Source organism: Ursus americanus, chromosome 14 (genome assembly GCF_024610735.1).
Source record: "Ursus americanus isolate L20-20 chromosome 14, mUrsAme1.1.p, whole genome shotgun sequence".
In the NCBI taxonomy this organism is placed as follows: domain Eukaryota; kingdom Metazoa; phylum Chordata; class Mammalia; order Carnivora; family Ursidae; genus Ursus; species Ursus americanus.
The window spans coordinates 58992185-58998268 of NC_142140.1; the positions used below are offsets into that span (position 1 = coordinate 58992185).

The following is a 6084-nucleotide window of genomic DNA, read 5'->3' on the forward strand; positions in this document are numbered from 1 at the left end:
CACTGGGGTGTGGCTGACCCACAGTGACCTCCACAGAACCTAATAGCGCAGCTGGACAGGTCTAGGCGAACGCAGGTAACTATGTCATCCCCATCAAGATCTAGAACATTCTGGGGCGCCTGGGTGGCTCAGTCGGTGAAGCGTCTGCCTTTGGCTCAGGGTGTGATCCCCGGGATCCTGGGTTCGAGTCCCGCATTGGGCTCCCTGCTCAGCGGGGAGCCTGCTTCTCCCTCTGCCTGTGCCCCTCCCCCTGCTCGTGTTCCCTCTCTCTCTGTCTGTCAAATAAATAAATAAAATCTTTAAAAAAATGCATGCATGCAAATGGATAATTTAACAAGTTATTGTAAAGCCAACACATGACCCCCGTCCCATCGGAGAAGCCCTCCCCTGCCCCCTGACAACCAACCATAAGACCCATCTGGACCCAGTTCTTCCTTCTCCCACCAGGGTCAGTAACTTGAAATTTATGAATATTACTTTCTCACTTCCTTTATGGTTTGACTACAGGAGTATGCAGCCTACATAAACATAGTCTTGCCTCTTTTACAAGTTGACATAAGTGAGATGATACTGCACATGTTGTTTTTTAAGATTTTATTTATTTGAGAGAGAGCGAGCATGAGCAGGGGGAGGGGCACAGAGAGAAGCACACTCCCCACGGAGCAGCGAGCCTGGGGCTGGATCCCAGGACCCCGAGATCGTGACCTGAGCTGAAGGCAGATGCCTAACCGACTGAGCCCCCCAGGAACTCCCCAGCACATATTCTTTATGTCTGGTTTCTTTCAATTAATATTCATCCAGGTTATCCCAAGCAGCTGTGTTTATTTTCATGACTGTATATATTCCATGGAATGAATATTGGGTCATTCATTCAGGTTACTTATCCATTTGACTGGAGTTGTTTTCAGTTTGGAGCAATTACCAAAAAACACAAAATACTGCCATGAATATGTCTGGGCTGTATATATGCAAGTTTCATTAGGGGCAGAGAGGGAGGGAGAGGGAGAAGCAGACTCCCCACTGAGCGCGGAGCGCATCATGGGGCTCGATCCCAGCACCCCAAGATCACGACCTGAGCCGAAGGCAGACCCTTCACCGGCTGAGCCCCCGGGCGCCCCAGGAGCTGCATATTTAGATCCACAGTGGAATCAACACAGCAGCGCATACGAAGCTTTTCTGCAGGTCCATATGCTCAGAGACCGCCCAGGGGGCGTGCAGACGAGGTGAATACAGTGGGGATGACAGGCACCACGGAGACTCAGAGGAGACCACAAGTTTCTATTCCTTTTTCAGCAATGGAAAACGAAAAACATTTAGAGAAACAGAAGAGTACAAATATATAATTCCACTGTCAATGATGTTACTTTTCAGCTATGGCTTCCTTACCCAGGCAGGTTAGTGGAGCTTTGAGAAAGTGAGCAAGATCAGAACATGAAAGATGGTCCTTGTTTTCTCATCAAAGGATTCCACTAGGATCGGCACAAGGAGCTTCCTGGTTCCTGCGTCTGTAGGTCAGCCAAACACCCAGGATGGCTGGAAAGCGGAGGAAGAGGCCAGCGCCCCAGCCCTCTGCAAAGCTCGGAACTTTCTGGCCTATGTTCCTATAATTGGCACACACGTGAGCTCCCGAGGCTGCTTTGGACACAGCTGGCCAGACAGGTGTCATTTGGGTTAGAACTTCAAAACCCACAGCAGTTTAAATTTCCCAGGATGTCATTCTGAGCCCTCACTGTATTGTTCCAGCCCTCTTCTGGAAGTTGACCCAGTTGTTCCTGGTTCAGGGCTAAGCAAGGACATACAGAAGACAGAACAATAAACACGAGTAAGAGAATAATCATGTTAAAAAAAAAAAAAAACATAATGCACTGGGCTGCAGTGACCAGGCCAAGCACCCGGAGGCTGGAAATCAGCCCGGAAACCAATGCGCCAGCAGCGACTCCATTCATCCACGGACTAGGCAACATGCGGGGCCGGTGGAGCGCCGTGCACAGGCAGGTCTTGGAACACGCGAGGCCCCCCGCAAATCATCTCGGGGCCTGTGGTTCCCGCGGCCGCAGGGAAACCTGACTCCAGCGGAGCCTCGAGGACAGCCTCCTTGTTCTTGCCTTTGGGGCCTGGCTGAGGCCGAGGCCGGGGCTGGGGAGCCCCGGGGCTGGAGGTTCCCCCCCCCCCAGTCGCGCACGTGGCTCATGGGCACCGTGGGAACCGGCGGCCACCCCCGCTGGAGCGCCAGCCCAAGCCCCAAACAGTGGGAAACAATTTGATTGTCTTCTTCCCCCACCAACATTTGATTTTGAAAACTTCCGAACATATAGCCAAGTTTAAATAATTTTGCAGGGCACACCCACCTACCGAAACATGAATTCTACCGTTGGCATTCTGCCGCCCCTCCCACCTCTCCAGCTGGGGGGGCCCCTCCATGGCTCCGAATTGGGTCGGACGCGTTTCACAGTTGCAGACATCAGCCGGCTCCCCTCTGAATAATTTGGCTTGCATGCCTTTAGCACAGGATTCCCAAAGAGTTTGTGAATTTTGTTTACGTTTTTTTCTTTTGAAGTAAAACTCACAATGACGTTCATAAATCTTCCGTATACATTTGCTGCGTTTTAACGAACACACACACCAGTGCAACTGGAGCCTCCGTTCACCCTGCGTGGGGGCAGAATAACACCCCCGAGATGTCCATGTCCTAATCCCTAGAATTTGTCCGTCTGTTATGTCCCATGGCAAAAGGGACCTTGCAGATGGGATTAAGTTGAGGACCCTGAATGAGGCTGACCCTGGATTCCCCACAGGGCCCAATGACCCGACAAATGTCCTTATAAGAGTGGGCAGGAGGGTCGGAGTGGGAGGAGACGCGGCAGTGGAAGCAGAATGAGACAACCGCAAAGGCAGCTGGAGAAGGGCAGGAAGTGGATTGCGCCCCCTCCAGCCTCCAGAAGGAGAACCCTGCCCATACGTTGGAGGGGGCGTGGAGAGGTTGTGAGCAGGACCCGGGCAATTGGAGGCTCCACCCCCCTCCCCAGTCCCGGGAAGGTGTGGTCCCCTGGCCTTGCCCGCATTGAGAAGCTGCCCGAGGACACAGCCTTGAGACACTGAGACCAACCATCTGGATGCTACGTGCCGGAGCCCAGTTCAGGCCTCTATAGAAGCTTCAGCATGCTGGCAGGCAGGTGCAGAGCGCTAGACAAGCCTTGGAAGGAAGTTCCCTTGCTCATAAGCGTGCCATCTACCCCTCCGGAATGGCCTGCCCCCTCCTTCAGTTTCTCCTTGCCCGGCACATACAGGGGCCCGTTTGCAAACCAACACTGCGCCTTGATTTTAGCCCCATGAGACCACGTCAGCCTTCTGACCGCCAGAATCGACAGAGAGTAAATGTTTCAAGCCACCGCGTTTCTGATAATTTGTTACACCATCCCTGGGAATCTCGTACACACTCATTGGCCAGGATTGGTCACGTGCCCAGTCCCTGACCCAGTAGGCGGGCCAGTCCCTCACACCCACCTCCATAGCTCCTGTGATCTTAGATCCTGATTTCCCACCGGCAGTGATCGTAGAGACGTGATATTACTACGAGGGTCTGTCCTTGTATTTTATGCTAACACATAAAATGAGTATGAAATTACACAAGCTATAATCAGGATCTTCAGAAACTTATGTGGTTCACCAAATGATAAAAGAAAAAGGTAAAATTATATTTTGGGCGAGGGGCTAAAAATCGAGGAAGGCATCTATTGAGGAGGGTTTCCAAATGTTTTTTATTTTATTTTATTTTATTTTATTTATTTATTTGACAGAGAGACAGCCAGTGAAAGAGGGAACAGAAGCAGGGGGAGCGGGAGAGGAAGAAGCAGGCTTCCAGAAGAAGAGCCTGACGTGGGGCTCGATCCGAGAACGCTGGGATCACACCCTGAGCGGAAGGCAGATGGTTAACGACTGCGCCACCCAGGCGCCCCTGCGAATGTTTTCTGTAAAGGGCTTTGCCTGCCCTTTGGTCTCTGCGGTAACTACTCAAATCTGTCCTGGAAGCTGGGAAACAGGCATGGATGACTTGCAAATAAATGGGCATGGTTGTGTGCCAATAAAACTTTATTTACAACAGTAAGTGGTGGGCTGGGTCTAGCGGGTTCAGGCAGGCCATGTTTGCTGAGGACACCTGTTACAGAGTATTGTTAGAGCTAAACTGCAAATAGCAATATGAGCTCACACTCTTCAAAATTGATCATTTCAACCTGATCACTTAGGTAGCCATTTGACAGTTTCGCACCAAAAATTAGCGTGCAGTAATTGAAGAGGTGTCCCCAGTACCCAAAATGCAGTCACGGATACTCTTCTCCACCCCAGGGAATGAGGGCTCCCCGGAGAATAGTTGATCTTGTGTTTCGGGGCAGGGGAGGTGCACTATGGGCCTGGACCATGTCATTGAGAGAAGGCAGGGGTGCCTCTCCACGTTCTGGGGGGTGTTGAAGGCACACAGGAGCCCACATAGAGGTATTCTTCATCAATCATGATTACAATTAACTCAAACTACCTGAGTCTGAATGCTGTGAATCCATAATTATCTTCAAAAGGCAAGAACAGGGGCACCTGGGTGGTGCAGTCATTAAGCGTCTGCCTTCGGCTCAGGGCGTGATCCCAGCATTCTGGGATCGAGCCCCACATCAGGCTCCTCTGCTAGGAGCCTGCTTCTTCCTCTCCCACTCTCCCTGCTTGTGTTCCCTCTCTCCCTGGCTGTCTGTCTCTGTCAAATAAATAAATAAAATCTTAAAAAAAAAAAAAAGGCAAGAACAAGGATTATACTATAACCAGACCCGATTTATTCAGATGAACCACTTCTCAGCATCCCCACATAAAAAGTCTGGTACCCTCTTGCCACATGAGATAGTTTCAGGGTGATCCCAACTATATAAAGAGATGCTACTCTTTGTAAAAAACAAACAAGAAAAAAAAAGGGCCAATAAAGAAATACATTAAAGTGTGAACACTAGCTCCTTCTGGATCCTAAGACAAAGGGTGATAGTCATGGACTTTTCTGTATTTTTCTGGCATTTCTAAGATTCCCTCCTTTATGTTTCATACATTACTTTTAGAATGAGAAAAAAAATTACCCCCAGATTAGGGCTGCCTTTGTCCATGGGTATAAGTTGCATGCTTTGGCCTTGGGTCAATTTCTCACCCCAAAAGAGCAGAGGCAGTGAGCTGGCAACAAGGTGGCATTTTATTAAATCCAGTGGCCAAGGCTGCTGATGGGAGCATATCCCATGAGGTGGGGCTGGGAGGTGTGGAGCCGCACAACGCCCTTGGCTGTGCCCTCACCCCCAGGGTAGAGGTTGTCCCCAGGGGGAGGGGATTGGCTGTCAACGGAAGGAAAACCCCTGAAGGGCTTTAAGCAAAGGCTCCAAGACACCCGATAAAATTTGGAGGAGACTGGATTCTAAAGGGTAAGGAAAGGTAAGTGGTTGAGGCTGAGGGTGGTCATGAAAAGCCGGGCACGGTGCAAAATTAAAGCGCGGAGTCCCTTGTTCCAAAATGATTACAAATCTCAAGACGGTGACAGCAGAGCATCAAATCAAGTGCGAGGCCCCGGATGACCCCTCGGGTTGTGTGTCCAGTGAGGCTGGCCGTGGTGGGAGCCAGGAACAGGGGTCCCATTCAAGGTCTGCTTTGGAGGAAAAGAGCTGATCAACTTTTGGGCAGAGACTGGACAATGAGGTGGGATGTCTTGCCTGTGGCTCTCCTAGGTGTCACTGGGCCGTGTACGCCTGCCCCAACAAAAATCCCTTCTCCATGGGAATGACCAGGCTGAGACCCGGGTCGGGAGGGGGTTGTCTCCCAGCCACTAATTAGATGCTGCGTTGTCGCAGACGTTACGGAAGCGTGTCCTGAAGTCCCGTGTTCAGGTAAGGGCCCGAGGAGAGCCTCACGCCCACCTGTGGGGATGGGTCTGTACTTCCGGCCTTGACCTCTCTACACAGCCTTCTGGCCACTCTGCTGTGTCTCCGGGACCTGGAAGAGGCTCTTCCTGGCTTGTTCATCTTCCTGACTGCTGGTCCGCTGGTCAGCATCCCTTCCTCCAGAAACCCC

At 51.2% G+C, this 6084-nt stretch overlaps 1 pseudogene; it reads right to left on the reverse strand.

Moving 5' to 3' along the window:
- Positions 1-1456: 1456 nt before the first annotated feature.
- On the reverse strand, positions 1457-2421 carry LOC123793957 (tetraspanin-13 pseudogene; annotated as a pseudogene).
- Between the last annotated feature and the right edge of the window lie 3663 nt (positions 2422-6084).